Source organism: Prionailurus bengalensis, chromosome B2 (assembly GCF_016509475.1).
Source record: "Prionailurus bengalensis isolate Pbe53 chromosome B2, Fcat_Pben_1.1_paternal_pri, whole genome shotgun sequence".
Lineage (NCBI taxonomy): Eukaryota > Metazoa > Chordata > Mammalia > Carnivora > Felidae > Prionailurus > Prionailurus bengalensis.
The window spans coordinates 92,127,297-92,143,944 of record NC_057349.1 but is presented as its reverse complement, the minus strand read 5'-3'; the positions used below and the strand labels follow the sequence as shown (position 1 = coordinate 92,143,944).

At 34.6% G+C, this 16,648-nt stretch overlaps 1 pseudogene; it reads right to left on the bottom strand.

The window, feature by feature from the left end:
- Nucleotides 1–2,618: 2,618 nt before the first annotated feature.
- On the bottom strand, nt 2,619–3,491 carry LOC122489000 (annotated as a pseudogene).
- Between the last annotated feature and the right edge of the window lie 13,157 nt (nt 3,492–16,648).

The following is a 16,648-nucleotide window of genomic DNA, read 5'->3' as shown; positions in this document are numbered from 1 at the left end:
AGCAAATAAAATTATTAATAACAAAATTAATTACCTTTGTTTAATTTATTTGGGTCTCCTTGAATATATTAAAGTTATAGTCTCTATTGCTTCATCTTAAATCTATCATTGGAATTAATTTAACTTACATTTATTAAGATACTACATTGTTCATATTGCTTGGCTAAGAAAATGTAATGAAAGCCATGTTATTGAAAATATGATCCTAACAAATACCAAATCCAAACACGTTAATTATCTGTGTGGATTTCAATTATCAACTTAGTATCAACACCATCTGCTTTCAGGAACTACAATTCCCTAAACACCGTTTGGTATGATACCTGGATAGAGTCTGCTAATGAGCCACTATTAGGGTATTTGTAAGGTGGAAGAAAAGGAGAGACCAGTGTTCTTTAGATGCAGCTGTGGGTCTAGGGCATGTTCAAAGCAACTCGCAGCAGGCCCCTGTGTAGCATTTGCTTAAATATTGTAGCTTCTGGGGCTACCAGGGTCTCCTTCAGAATCATTGGTTCCTGTGTAATGGGGGGGAGCTCCCGGTAGATTCTTGATACTTAAAACAGCTGCTGTGGAAGACCTCTTGTGAAACCACCTGATTTGTCACTGCAGGGGAGTCCTTTAATGATAGCTTCTGGCTTCCTTGATCTATACTCCGTCCAACCCATATAATGGGTGAGTTAAGTTTCTAATCTTCTGTATGCAACATATACTTGAAATAGAAGTAATACTTTCTGCTTTTCCTGATGGAGCTCCAATTCAAGATCTAATTTTAGACTTTATTAGACTAATGTAAGACTACTTCAGGTACATTGTTAGGTTTTCACTGTTTCCCCACACCTCTATATACCTATATAAAATTATCTTTACGTGTTCATTGGACTTTCGAATATATATATAGGTCCTTTTATTAGACCCACAGTTTTTAAACACAGAGATCTTTACCTTTGTATCTCAGTCCCTGGAACTGCTGGGCCTCTGCCTGGCACTAGCAAATGCTCATTTAGTGTCTATTAATTGTTTATTGAAATGTTTATAGCATTAAGTGAATTTATTTTTACCCAAGGATCAACATTATGCTATCTATTTTGAAAATAATAGAAAGGGTGTTATGACAGTATCCACATGGACTGGGGAAGTATAGAGATATGTTTTATATAAAATTTTATATTATCCTACCATCTATATAGTAAAAGAATCTCTGTAACCAATATTGGAGAATTAATGGTGTGCAGCCATAGTTTTATTATTTTTAACAGGTCTAAAGTTTGAGTAACCCATAATAGTTTTTGATAACTTAAAAAAGCAACAAACTTGTCTCATTCACTTAAAAGAGAAATATAAAATGAATTTCATGAAGAAAAATTACCCAGGGGATAGTCAAAATTTTGCAGTATAAAAGACTTACCCATTCTCCCTTTATTAGCTTTGTAGACATAACTGCAAAATTAACAAACCATGAAATTCAACACCACACCAAACAGTAACAGATGCCTGACTTTGCAGTTGCTAGAGCAAAAACCCACAAATATATTTCAAGAATTGGAAGAGAGATCATTTTGCTTCCTTTGAACATTCATGCATTTGCATGCTTTATTCAGACCTATTTAGAAAAGATTCCTATTAAATGTAGACTCTAGATCATTGGTGCAATATAGGAAACATTTCAAAACTCACTGAAGCATTGCTATCATGTGTCATATTGCAAATATAAGTTGTAGACGATAGTGATAATCACAAATGTTTTATAGAGAAAAAAATTAAATGCCACATCTTTGTGTGTTATTGCAGATCTACTCACAAGGGCTATGTCTCTTTCACTTGAGATATTAAAATTATAAACAAAATTTTATCTCTAAAATAATATGGTAATTATTTAAAAATTATTAAAAATTATTAAAAAAAGATTTTTTCCTAAATCATAAGATTACCAACATTAATTTTGTCAAGAATTTGATTGCTTTATGTTTATAATTCTTTTCATATACTTGAACTTTATATAAAATTACTTTGAAGTTATTGAGATGAAATTTAGTCCATTTATAAATCAATTACTGCCTTAGAAATAAAACTATGCTCTTTGATCCATATTCAATTCTTAGGATTTTATCCTAAGGACAGAATCAGAGATGTAGAAGATTTATATACAAATATGGTCAGTCACATATTGATTATCTTTGTAATAGTGGAAAAATTATAAATAAGCTAAATATCCAGTGATAGCAGAATGATTTAATATAATTTATCCATATAACACACGATGCAGCCATATCTGTATTTTATAAGAGACTATTAAATCACATGGAGAAAATGTTTACATTGCCTTTTTTTTTTACTGACGTTATTTCACTGTATATTTTTGTCTCCCCACCATTCCATCTGTCTGACTACCACTACTGCTCTTGTTCTATCATAACATTCCATACATACTTAAAACCAAGAAAAGGGCGGAGGAGCTCCATCTTTAAAAACTAACTAGACATTTCGGACAACACATTCTTGGCAATGGAACCTGGACAACATTTATCAGACATAGTAGGGAAAGTTCTCACTCTGCATATCAACTGTTACAGAAATGCAACAAGACAGAAATTTTAACAAACTGTTTAAACCATTTTAAACTATTTTCTTAAAAAGACTTCTTCCACTTCCAGAGATCTTGAATAGCCTCTTGGTCAGTCATCCAGAAGCAATTACTCACAGAATTGATGAACTTGGCTTCCACTTTGGGAAGAAAACCACCTTTTTCTATACTTGCTAGCACTTTTGCTTTAATGTCTTCTATGAAACTAGATCCTGTCAGTGTTTTGGTAGTCTTTTCCTGGTTTTTGAAGAATTCTTGACCTTTTGATCTTGGTCTTGATGATTTTGAGTCTTTTCCTTTCTGGTTTGATTTTGTGCATTTTTTGGCTAGAATAGCCATATAGATTTTGAGTGGAATCTCATATAGATTTCTTTACTGGAGGCGAAAGCTTCGTCATCGTCAAATTCATCATATTGTCATCATCTTCATATCATTTTCATCAGCAGCAAGTTTTACTTTTATTCTGTGGAAATTTGCTACCACTTCCTGGGACAGAAGACTTTCCAGCTATACTATGGAGTTTCACATTCTCTTCCTAGTCATCTCTGACTCTGCGTCTTCCTCCATAGCTACTAAGTGCTGTCCACAAATATGCATGGGCCCTGAACCACATTTCAACCATAAGACCACAGGTGGTATTATTTCACAGCCCCCAAGGGAAACTATTGGCTGTACAGATATTTTCAAAGTGACTTTAATTGGACTGCCTTCATGATTCTTTATCTCTGCTTCAACAATGTATAATCCATCCTTTGCACCAGCCCCAAACTGACCGTTCTTAAAGATGATTGGTGCTCACTTCCTTCATTATCCACTGTAAAGTGATAATCTTTGTCAGCCTTTAGTTCACAACCAAAAGATAGCTCTGGGGCTTCAGAGGACTCATGTCCACATCTACTGAGTCTTCCATGGGGTGTGGTGGCACATACATAGATGGGAGAGAAGGCTGACAGAGATAAACGATTACTGTTCCAGAGAACAGCTATGTAGGACAGAATCACAACATGAAAATCTTTACATTGTAATGAGTAATTAAGTACAACCACAATTTTTAAAAGGTTATGAAATATCACCTCCACTCAAGGGTATAATATGAATACACAAACATACACTCACATTCACAAATGAAATCTGTGGCTGGTGTGTAAAGCAAAATGTTAAGAGTGGGTCTCTCTGAGAAGACATAGGTAGGTCTTATCTCCCCCTTTGCACATTTCTGTCTTTTAAGATTATCTATTGTAAACATTAGCAAAAATACAAATAATTGCTGTTGTTTTAAAAATTTAATAACAGAACATAGTTTGACCTGCCAACGACTTGCACAATAATCAAAGTATTTAATATTATGTGAATTTAGTATTATATGAATCATGTAAACAACATTATGAGACCAACATATCTGTAAAGTCTTGACTTAGAAATTAAGAGATTGCACAATTCTTTATATAATGATCAGGTACGACGTTTCAGAATACTTGAAGTGTTCTCAATCAAATTCAATACTGATCACAGAAATATCAGTTTCCATTAATATGCTAGAGGTAAGAATTCAGTCATTATTAAAAAAAAAAGAAAAATGCTGCTATAGGTTAGGTACTATGGTAAAGACTAAACATTTTTTAGTTTATGTTATTTAAAAATATTATCAAGTATTCAAAAGGTTATCAAATAGCTTCAAGTACAAGGGAACTCATAACAAGTATACCTACCCATATAATTTGTGAAGGCTTCTCAGAGAAAAATGTTTGAACTGAGACAAAAAATGAATGGAATAGATGTAGAATAAAACAGCATTTTGAATAGACAATAGCTTTGACTAATTTGCAAAATTGGAACAGTGAACATGTAAAGGACTGTAAAATCCCAGCATTGGAATGAAGATGGCATTGACAGAGAATGCAGAAACAGTGTTTCTGTGATAGTAGCTGGACTGCCTGTGAAGGCAGTGTCTTCCACTATCTAAAACAGGTTGTCTTTTATTCTGGGGACAATGGGAAGCCACTGCTTAGTTTTTGGTAAAGAAATTCCATTATCATATATATTTTTTTCAATATATGAAGTTTATTGTCAAATTGTTTTCCATACAACACCCAGTGCTCATCCCAAAAGGTGCCCTCCTCAATACCCATCACCCACCCTCTCCTACCTCCCACCCTCCATTAACCCTCAGTTTGTTCTCATATAGTTTTTTTTAAGTTTACTCTTTTACATTGTAGAGACTGGATTGAAGGAGGAGGGATGTTGATATCAAATGGATGTTAGAAGATTACGAATAAATTGAATAGGATGGTGACCTGACCATGGTTGTGGCAATAAAGATGGACTGTAGTAGGCAGACTGGTGAGATTTGGGGCTCATAGAGTAGAAGAAATCATGGATGACTCACAAGTTTCAAGCTTGAGCAACTGTGTAGATGATAGTGCTACTTATTTAAAATGAACAACGGACACGGGGAAGATTTAGGAGAAGGTAATAACTCTAGTTTAATTTGAGGTATCTTTGTGATATGTAGGTGAAGATTTTGAGTAGGTGGTTTGATATTTATGAATGGAGCTCAGAAAAAAATGTCTAGTTTCAAATTTGTGAGTGTTACTGGAGATAGTTGGGCAATTTTCACTCTGAGGCCATGGGAATCTATCTCTTATAACTTGCCGTTCAAATAATGATTTTTAATTTCTTGCCCTTGAGGAAAATATAGGATTAAGAAATTATACATATTAAGTAAAATATACAAATAATTGTGTGAAAAGGGAAAGAATAATAATATTGTCAAAATTCTGGTGCAAAATTTTTGTGTATGTGTGTGTGTGTGTGTGTGTGTGTGTGTGTGGGAGTAGTAGGACAGTAAGAGTAGGATGTTCCTCTTAATCTTGCAAATGAGATAGGCAGGTTGGGATAAGATGTCACTAATAAATCTATTCCAAATGTTAATGGAAGTATGTGATGCCTGGGGCCTGCCATTTCTGTCTCAAGAATTATGATAAGAATGAATTAAAATACTTACCCAATTTGAAACAAGTTCCCAGCTTTACCTTGAGAGCTTGTCCACGAAATGTAGATAAATTCTTCTTTGTCCACCCATTTATTAGATTTAGCTCATTCATGGTTGCCATGAATGCTCAGAAATCTCTCCTGGGGTGGAGGACTAAAAGCAGTGCTGGTGACATCTAAACATTGCTTAGCATTTCCCTGAAGTGGAAGCAAGTAGTCTGTTTAAAACACTACAAACAGAAACCCCATCTCTTGAAATCCTAAAACATCCATTACGTTATGTGTAAAACCAACAGTGCATGTTCTATGTCTTTATTAAGATCTTTACTACTTCCAAGAAATCCTTATGAGGACTACCTGTATTATCTGAGACCCTAAATACATTAGAATATGTTTCTATGAATTACAAGTTGGATAACTATTAATTTTGTGAGGTATTCCTTTTACTCCTCTAAATATATATGTGTGTGTGTGTGTGTGTTTGTGTGTGTGCACATGGCTTCACTATTTCCTAGTTTTAAATGTAATTGTGGAGAAGTCTGAGGTCAATCAGTTTGATTATCCATGTCACTGTTTTTTCTTGCCCTGATAGCTTTTATTTTATCTTAACATTTTAAAGCTTTGTAACTTCACCCAAATATATCTCCATATTGCTGATTTTCTGTGCAGTTTTTTCCTAAAACTTTTATTTTCTTTTGAGAAATTTCTTTCTCTCATTATCCCATATAAATAAAAAAAAAAGAAAGGTCAACATCTGTCCTCTATTTTGGTTCTGATTCTATCAGCTGATCATCTATCTTTTTCTTCCTTACTTGAGTTACATGGGTCACTGTGACATTGCCTTTGTTGTGACCATTCCCCACTGTGCTTTAATTCTTCTCATCTACATGATTTTCCTCTCGGTAGTCTACATGTCTATTTCAGAACTTTTCTTCATGTCTTGATTCATTATTAGTTTCACTTCTATTCTTCCCGGTTTTCTTTTTTTCTAAGTTCTATAATAGTTTTGCTTCAGTTTGTTCCTCAAAGTGGATCTTTCTCTGCTATGTCACATTTCATAGTCCTTGAACAATCTTAGACTTGTTAGTTTTTTTTTTAATTTTTTTTTTCCAACATTTATTTATTTTTGGGACAGAGAGAGACACAGCATGAACAGGGGAGGGGCAGAGAGAGGGAGACACAGATACTGAAACAGGCTCCAGGCTCTGAGCCATCAGCCCAGAGCCTGACGCGGGGCTCGAACTCCCGGACAGGGAGATCGTGACCTGGCTGAAGTCGGACGCCTAACCGACTGCGCCACCCAGGCGCCCCTGACTTGTTAGTTTTTTAATCTTCATTGCTATTAAGAGAGTATAAATATTTACTGTTAAATTATTTGTTTCTCTCCATAAAATATGTGGTCATCTGTCTCTTGTAGAGTTTATGATACCTCTTACTTTAAAAAAAAAATTTAATGTTTATTTATTTTTGAGGCAGAGAGAGACAGAGTATGAACGGGGGAGGGTCAGAGACCTAGGGAGACACAGAATCTGAAGCAGGATCCAGGCTCTGAGTTGTCAGCACAGAGCCCGACATGGGCCTCAAACTCACAGACCGTGAGTTCATGACCTGAGCCTAAGTTGGACGCTCAACCAACTGAGCCACCCAGGCGTCCCATTACCTCTTACTTCTTAATATTTTGCACTATTTCAGTGTGGTTGCTACTTTTTCTGTTTTTTTTTAAGCCAAGAGTTTTTATATGTTTTTCATTTAATTCAATTTTTTCTTCCCAAATATATCTTTAGTGTATCATTTCTCTTGTTTTTACTACCATAAAAACAAGTTGTTATTTGTACAATTACTTCAAAACATCGGTTTTAAGACTATGGGCTGTTGGTCTTTATTCTGTGTTTCATGTCTATATAGCTAAGGGATATCAGGTCAGAGGATGGGAAGCCATATATCTTATTCTAGTCTTCTCTCAACTGTCGGAGTTCCTTGGGAGGGCCATTGTGTTTTGGAGTGCACATTAATAACAGATGCAACAATAAGCTGGGGATAAAAAGTCCATTCCTCTAATTCTAATCCCTTTTCAGCTACTTTCCTCATTCTCTTTGCAGCTGGAATTACAGGAAATAGATAAAACTTAGGTACACTTTTATTTTAGCCTACTGTTATTTATTTACTTTTTGGTAATTTCTATCATGCAAAAGCAGGAGTATGCCCAAAGTCACCCAAATGGTGGGGGACTTATTTGAGGAAATAAAAGTCCAGTGTGGATGAAAAGCAAGGAAAAAGACAGCGTGGGTGAAATGGAAATGTTGAAGTTGAAGAAATACACAGTAGCAGAAATACACACATAGTTTATGCAGTCTATGTATTAAATATTTACAAGGGTTTCAGCAGGTGTTATGATGTCATGATTAGGTCAGTATTTTTAAAGGATGTATCTTTTTACATATGGATTATAAATTAATAGTGTTGCTGATGAACAGGGCAGTCAAGCCCAGGGTAAAATCACTTTTATTTGAGTGGTATAATGAAAATTGACAGAAGCACATGTATTTATGATTGATTTAGTTGGCAAGATGATGGAACTTAAAGAAGCCTAATTAGGAGATATAAATTTGGGAAATACTGACATCCGTAGTAATTAAGACTATAGGTGTGAGTTCCCCTAGAAATCTAATATTGATTGAGGAAATCTGGGAGCTTAGATCTGAGCCTTGCTAATTCCCACTATGCAAAGAGATGACAGAGGAAAATAGCAAAGGGAAGGGGGAAGACTGCAAAAATGTGGTTAGGAATCCAGACAATGTAAACTATGTCCTTTAGAATACATTGTTTCCCTTAGGTAAGATCTGTGCTATGCAGTAGTTTTACAAGAGGGCATTAGCCTGAAGTGGTTAAAAGCAAGAGTTTCAGAATCTGTTACTTGGGCTATTCTCAGACCTTGGACCTATTGACTGCACTATGTGACCTTCTACAACTAATAAACTTCTCTCTGTCTCAGTTCCTCGGAAGTATAGTCATTGTTTTTATGACATAGAGTTTTGAGAGTTAAAACACTTGAAGTATAGTGATATTGACAAATGGCAGTAGCTACAGTGTCTGCCAAAACTGAATTCTAGCACTATGTTACCAGTTTCACATTCTCTGTCAGGGGAAAGAGCTAAACTCCATAGTTATGAAGATATGGATTACATTTATGAAATAATTCTAAAATTATAGGAAAAAACTACATATTCAAAAATTATTATCAATCCATTTAAAGAAATGCAGTCAGAGGTCTATGGTAATTACAAAACTCTGCATGAAGTTTATCAGTTCAAGTAGCTTTAATTGGAGTGCCATGTTTGGTGTATTAAGAGGAATGAAGTGGTATCAGTTAACAATTAGGAACAACAAAACAGCCCAGGCTAGAAAGAAATAATCTTCAAATGGTTCTTGATTCAGTGAGTTATCAATTTAGGTTGAGTTCGGCTAGATGGTTCTTCTGATACTACCTAGAGTCATTTGGCTGGACTGCAGTTGAGTTGTTCAAAATGTCCCCAGTCTCATGTCTGATGCTTAAGGCTTGCTGTCAGATGGTTCATATAGGGAAATTTATCTGGGCTGATTTGTCTCTGCTCCACTCACTTTCCCATCCTCTAGTATACTGGACCAGGAATCTTCACAACTAGTCTTCAGGGCAGCATTCTAAGAAAGTGAAAATAGAATTTGTAAGACTTCTAAGGACCGAGGCTTAGTGTTCCTACAACTTTGCTTCCTCTGAATTTTATTGGTCAGTCAAAGTTCTAAGTCAAGAGAATAGAGAAATGGGTTTTACTTCTTGAAGGGAAAAAACAATGAATTCACATTGAAGGAATAAATACATACATACAGGGACAGGAGAAAGGTGTATCCGAGGGGATGTTGCAGATGACAGGAAAGAGGAGCATACATAACAATAATATGAACTACATGTTGAAGAGTTGAGCCAGGCTGATTTGCTTGGTGTGGAAACTTTTTGTGTGAAGTCTTGAGGTATATAAAGCATTAATTTGTGGAGTTTCTAGAAAAACACCACTCTATAGAATTATACTACAGACTTCAAAATTGAAGCCAAATATAAAATTTTAAATTATTTTTAAAAAGTAAAATTGGATATCTGGGTGGCTAAGTCAGTTAAGCATCTGACTTTTGATTTCAGCTCAGGTCATGATCTCATAGTAGTGAGATCAAGCCTCATGGCAGGCTCCTCGCTGAACATGGAGCCTGCTTGGGATTCTTTCTCTCCACCTCTCTGCCCTACTTTGCTCTAGTGCTCTCTCTCTTTCCTTCTCTTTTTCTTTCTTTCCCTAAATAAATAAATTACAAACAAGCAAACATAAAAAGTAAAAAGAAGTAAGTGAAAAATATTTTATTTGACCCTATATATTATTATTCACATATTATTATTTAAATGGGTAATCAATGCCTTTACAGTCTGAGAGACAGTTTGCTTTCTTTTGTTTGTATTATTAGGAATAGGGTACGATCTTAAGACATTTCAATTCAGACACACACCTTTCACCTGCACATAAGCCAAATGTAGCTACTGGTCAACCTATTGGATAGTTTAGGTATAAAATGCTGGGTTTAGAATTTTTCATTTGACTGTTTCAGAAAAATATATTTTCCAGTTTGTAGGAGTGGAAAGATACTAGCTTGAAATGATTGTATTCACCTTCTAACTCTGGCTAAGCCACTAATGTGTAATTATATTATACAGTTATTAAATGCTGTCTTTATTTCCTCATCAAACAGTAAAGGGATTGGCCAATATTTGCTTTAATGTGTTTTGGATCTCTAGTATTATATAATCTTACTATTCTTAGGTGGTCTGGAAAAATCATTTAACTTCACTGTGCAAAAAGGAATATAGAATTGAAGTATAGAGTAACACTGTGAAAAATTGAGGAATAGAGCAGCTAACACAAGTCCACCAATTAGGAAATGTCAGTATGAGAAGAAAGCACCGAAAGCAGACAGAAAGAGAAAAGCCAATGATTAATTGGAGATAGGAGGACAGAGCCAACACCTGTTAAAAGGCTTAGTGACTAAGAAAGAAACAAAGAACAGAAACAGTTATCAGCAAGAGTGAATCTCAAGTTCAGAGAAACTATCTTTACATAGTGATCATAACTGAAACTTTGAGAGTACCTATTGAGACTTTTGTCTTTAAAGGAAGGTAATGGAAGAAAAACTAGGACAATGGCTACATTTGGTAACAAAAGAAAAAAATGTAACTATCATACATTAAAAAAAAAAAAAGAAGAAGAAGAAGAAGAAAGGAAACAGCCAGGTGTAAAATGAAGGAAAAGTTGGGAAAATATTTAAGGAAAAAAAGGTAATTTTTAACACATTCAAAGGCTACAAGAAATCAAGGAAGCTGAGGGCTAAAGAAAAACAATTAGGTTTTGGAATTAAAGAAGAAATTGATGACATTTAAAGAAAGATTTCAGTGACATGAACCCCAGAAACCAAACAGTTAATTTTACTGGGAAGAAATGGAAACTATGACTATGAGTTATTTCTAAAGAAATGTTAAAATAAAGAAAAGCAAGAGTAAAAAATACTTATTGACCCATGGTCATAAAGATTAGATGAAATCACCCCAAGAATGTCTATTAAAAGTATAGAAATACTAAACCATATGCTGAATTATAAATTGGATGGAAAAAATCAGAGATGTAGAAAGACAGAAGATAGGCAAAAGAATCAATTAAGGAAGTGCTTAAAAATATACAATAATACTTTCTGTTACATGTAAAATTCTCAGCAATGATATCAGTATTTTCAGATTGTGTGTTTTCATAAGCATTTTTTAATTGTTCTCTCTCTCTCTCTCTCTCTCTCTCTCTCTCTTTTTTTTTTCCTCTGGTGCAAAGGTGATTTTATTAAATACAGACAGGACCTGTGGGCAGAAGAGCTGCTCTGGGATTGTGAGTTGGGATTGTATACTTGGGAATTGGGGGAGGTAAAGGCTAGGGGAAGTTTCCAGAGGGATTCTCATATGCTACAGACTCACAGGACACTGGAGACCTAGCTATTTTCTCTTTTTACGGAGACTCATCTACTTTTTACCTGATTTCTCTTGTACTTTATCACACACATATGGATGAGCAAATTGAAAGTATTGGTTGATGAGAAATCAAACATTGCCTTGATTGATTGATGGTTAGTTTCTTATCAATCCCCAAACCATTGTACTGAACATTTAGCAAACATTTAAATTGATGTTTCTTGGTGGTGAGGGACAATCACCAGAAATAAAGAGCACATCTTTGTTATTCAAATTAAATAGTAGTTGCATATGGTTTCCAATCAATTCAAATACTATACCCTAAATATCACCAGGCCACCAGGGTAAGTAAATAAATAAAATATTTTTAACATCAATTCAACTTTCCTGGACACAGTAACAAACATGATGCTGGAAGTAAACGGACTCTGAGCAGTATTACTTTTCAAATGCCTTCATCTAACTTTATAGTTAGATATATGTTAAGAAAAGAGGTGAAGGAAGGAGAGCCTGATCTTAGAGTTAGGCATCTGACTAAACCTGAATATAGTTTAAAAGTATATGGCCTGAAACTGTGGCAGTGAAAAGACAGCAGGAAATATTACACTGATTTAGGAAAGTATATTACTTCTAAGACACTCATCATATTGCTCCTTAAACCATTTGGTTCTATCATATTTAACTCCGGTTGTTCACAGGGTTTTCATTAGGCATACAGATACCTCTAATAATAAGTCAACCAGTTTATGTACGTGTGAGGAAGGAAAATAATTTTCCCTTTACCTTCTGGGTTCTTGGCTGAGACCTACCCCTACAATAAAAGACCATTAATAAAAGAAAAACAAACAGAAATTTAATAACAGGTTACCTCCTATGTACTTGAGACATACCCAGAAAAAAATTGAGTTAATCTTCAAAATGGCCCAAGCCACCAACTTAAATACCATCTCCAGCTAAAAGCAAAAGAGGTTTGGGGAGAAAGGGAATGGGATTGGTGTGGGGTGGGGGAACCCAGCTATGAGAAGCTATCAGAAAGAGCAAAGTAAACAGATAAGGCTGTTATTAAGATTTAAGTTATTGCCTTTTCCTTTGAGGAGAGTTTCTATAGATTATCTTCCTAATACAGAGAGGGAGACACCTTTACAAATGGACATTTCCCTTATAAATGTAAATGTCACTGACAAAAGAGTAGCTTATATACAGTTTTCAGAGCTTTCCCTATGTCTGCTGTTTCTTAAGTGAGCAACCTAAGGTAATCCACATGCCCAAGAGACATATTTTGAGATGGTAAATTCTGTTTCCTTTCATAGATAAACTTTTCTATAAACCCAGTTTGCTGAATTGCTAAACTAGAACTTCAAAGTTTAATTAACGTCTAATAATAGGTATATGGTTTGGTATTTTGCTAAGTAATACATATTATTAATTAAATCAGGCATATGGTTGATGAGCTATTCCACAAATTTTCTTACTGTATAACCCAAAATTTTATAAAAGTTTACTAATGATTAAAACTATGATCAGCACTATCTTGTCAAATAAAAACTGCAAAAAAATTAAGAGACAGATGGTGGTGTATAATATATTAATATAACTCACTAAAAAAATCTGAGGATCCCAATTTAGCAGTTTGGAGTTTGGAAAATTCAAATAAAAATCAATAAATGAGGTAAACTAGGTGTATCAGATACAATTAAAAATTAAAGAAAATCAAAATTGTTCTACTGTGCATCAAAAGGTGTTAAAGAGCAAAAATTCAGCCTAGTAAATGTGAAGATCTGATTGGCATCAGTTGCTATGAATTGGGCCACATCCCTTCTTACAATAGAAGGATAACCTGGAAGGCTTTTAAAGACAGAAACAGAGTGGGTCAAGAAAGTTATTAGCTAACGAAAAGAAAGGTCACCTACCCTTAGAGGGAAGGGCAGAGGTCTTATCATGTACATTACCTCACAAGTGCCAATCACAAATTTGAGACTAATTGGTTTAAAATTCCACTCCTGAGACAAGCTGAAACTGCAGTTAGGTTGTATATTAAGTCTTGGTGGCCCTTAACATAAGTGACTACACTTTGGACCTGTTATTTCTTTTTAACGAGGGTGAATTGTTAACAATAAGAGAATTTATTAAGAAAAATTGGACTTAAAACATTTTTTATGTAGGTTAAATTAAAATGATAATGAATTCCCTGATGTAGCTATGTTTCAATCTTACTGTAGTTAAATTAGTAGGCATTAAGACTTTGAAATTAGAGTAATTTTTAGAATTTTTAAATTATATATATAATTTATGGTCCCCAGACAACTGTATAGTTTGGCCGCAGGGAACCTGGTCAACTATATGCATAGTATTGCAATACTATTTGGAATCGAATCCCAAGTCCCTACCTCCTTGGTTTGTGACACTCTTAGTTCTCCGGCTAATTTCTGTTCACAGTGGGTCCTAACATCTGCTCCTTGGTTATCACTGACATTTTATTGCTGTCAACCCATCTTCTGCTGATGACAGAATGTGCTCCAATATAGGAATATAACTTTGCTTCCTCTGCTAAGATGCGCAGAACAACTATGCTTTTCCACCAGCCCTAACTGACCTGTCTGCAATGCCTTAGAATTGGGAGAAAGTCATTTGCTCTAAGGATTGTTGCATTTACAACCAAATCTGAACTGAGTTTTTCTTGTGATTACAGATCAGTAGGAGAGTGAGTTTGTTTTCAATAAGTAAGTACTTTTTTTCTTTTCATTTTAAAGTCCTATTTGTCAGGATACGTGGAGCATTCTTCCTAGGATATTTGAGAAACACCTGTTAGTATTGTCCTGTACATTCCTCTTTTTTCTTCAATGATGTCCTGGGATGAGTCACATGAGTTTGGGCTGCCTAAAACTCAGACTGGATTCTTCTTTGCTACCTCTCAGAGAGATTAAGCAATTGTGTTCTCCTCTTTTGCATGTTTTACTCCCCATATTCCTAGAAAATCCACTTGTCACCATTTGTCACTAAGGTCCTAGGTGCTGTTGCAAACAAGCCTCCAGGTAGTGAAGGGGAGGTCAATTTACCACTCCAACCTATGCCTCTTTGGCATGAGGATTATCTTGAGCTGGTTATTTTTTTAATGTTTATTTATTTATTTTGGGTGGAGGGAGGGACAGAGAGAGAGAGGTAAAAAGAGAATACCAAGCAGGCTCCACACTCTCAGTACAGAGCCCGACACAGGGCTCCATCACATGAAACAGGAGATCATGACCTGAGCCAAAATCAAGAGTTGGACGCTTAACTGACTGAGCCACCCAGGTTCCCATTGAGCTGGTAATATTTAAGAAACAGGAGACACAGGAGAAGCTCTGAAAAGTTAGTAGAAGTTACTCTTTTGCAAGGGATATTTGTATTTAAAAGGAGAATCTCCATTTGTGAAGGTGTCTCCCTCTCTGCACCAATATAAGGAAGATAATTAAATCTTTAGAAGCTCTTAGGAATGGAGAAGGCACCCCCTTAAATCTGCATAACTATAATCTTATTTTCTGTGCTTTTCCCATAGTTTCCCATAAGTGGCCTCCCTATCCCCAACATCTTTCTTTTGCCTTTAGCCAGAGATGGTCTGTGTGGTGGGGACTTGAAGAGTTACTCAGCTTTCCTGGGCATCTCCCGTGTATACAAGGAAGTATACATGTTATTAAACCTCTGTTTATTTTTCTCCTATAATCTGTATTGTAACACAGAGTGGTCTTAGTCAGGAACTTAGAAGAGTAAAAGGAAAATTATTTTTTCCTTCCCTACAGTGACATGTCTTGATCAGTTTTTGAGTCCTGAAATGAATATGTTGATTAATATTATTCTTCCAGTCCTCTCTACTTGCTGCTGTCTCCAATGAGACTCTGACATGTTTTTTTAACCTCATAAAAAATTTTGTCTATACAATAATTTATCTATTTAATATAATTGTATTTCTTCCTTAAGAAAAACTAGACAAGTGACATTTTTTCTGTTTTTTTTTTGAATTCGCTTTTACAGGTTTATTGTTTTAGATCACATGAATTTATAAAGAAGAGATTTATTAGACACTTTCTTTGGTAAATCATTCTCTAGATTTGGAAATATAGCCAAATAAATTACTCTGACATAGTTATGGCTTAGTGTACCTTCTCAAAATGATCAATTTGTCACAGATTTTTTAACAGAGGACTATATTCTAAAATGTCCTTTTCAGAATCATATTTTAAGTGCCAGTGTTCTTGGTGACAAACTTAAGCTTCTCTGACAGAAGTAATGATTTTCTAATTCATTCTATGTTGTATAAACAATGGGAAGTTATGTATTTGAGAAACACATTTATCATCTTCTAAAAACTGAAAGTGACCCAGTCAAAGTATAAGTTTATGATATAATCTGACAAAGATAATATTGAATAAAAGCTATAGATTACTCTCAGTTGTGTGTCAGGTAAACATATAACTTCTCATCCAAACTGTGATACATTTGAGAATGAAATTATGTACCATTAATGATTATGATAGGAAAATCGACATAGAATTCGGGAATTCTGAGCAAAACATAACATATTATCACCATACATAGATAATTTTGAAGTGTTAAAATATTAATTGAATGGATAAATTCATCGCTTATAAGCAAGGAACATAAGAATGGTTTTATAACACCTGATTCAACCAAATTGTTGTCCATGTGATATGGGATTGATTTAATAACATCATCAGTTATGAAAGCAAGGAGAAAGAAAGAAAATAAAGTCTCCTATTGTAATTCTGTATCAATTATAAGGCACATTCGAATAGTTGAAACTTAAAAATGCTAAAAATGCACGTCTTAGAATGAAGGAAACACTGTATCATGAATGTATTATTATAAGACAACTTGTTAAGTTAGCAAATAATTTAAGATAATATGAAAATTGTAATAAACATTAAAAAGACATTTAAAGATATATAATATTTTTGTTAAAAGGAAATAAGTTGAAGACAAATGTTTCCATGTTAAAATATTGCTATTTCAAATCATCGTCACACTTCAAATCTGATACTTAACAATGTGCTACC